We start from the raw sequence: 243 nt of genomic DNA, 5'->3' as shown, positions 1-243 counted from the left end.
GTGTACGCCAGATCTCTTGTGAGTCTTTTTTAGCTCCCCTTTGGTGCCACAATGATTGTTCATAGGGACCTGCTTGTTGCTGAATTAGAATTATATCCTCTAATTGAGGTGGAGGGTTGATAAGTACTACAGGTGCTAATACTGCTACTTGACACCCTGAAGCTTTTGTAGCTTCTAAATTTGCTGCATTGTTTCCCTTAATATCATTAATAACATAATAATTTCCCTTCTTGTGTGTCTGAC

This window comes from Sinocyclocheilus anshuiensis, unplaced genomic scaffold (genome assembly GCF_001515605.1).
Source record: "Sinocyclocheilus anshuiensis isolate Anshui unplaced genomic scaffold, SAMN03320099.WGS_v1.1 scaffold214, whole genome shotgun sequence".
Classification (NCBI taxonomy): domain Eukaryota; kingdom Metazoa; phylum Chordata; class Actinopteri; order Cypriniformes; family Cyprinidae; genus Sinocyclocheilus; species Sinocyclocheilus anshuiensis.
This window is presented reverse-complemented; position numbering follows the sequence as displayed.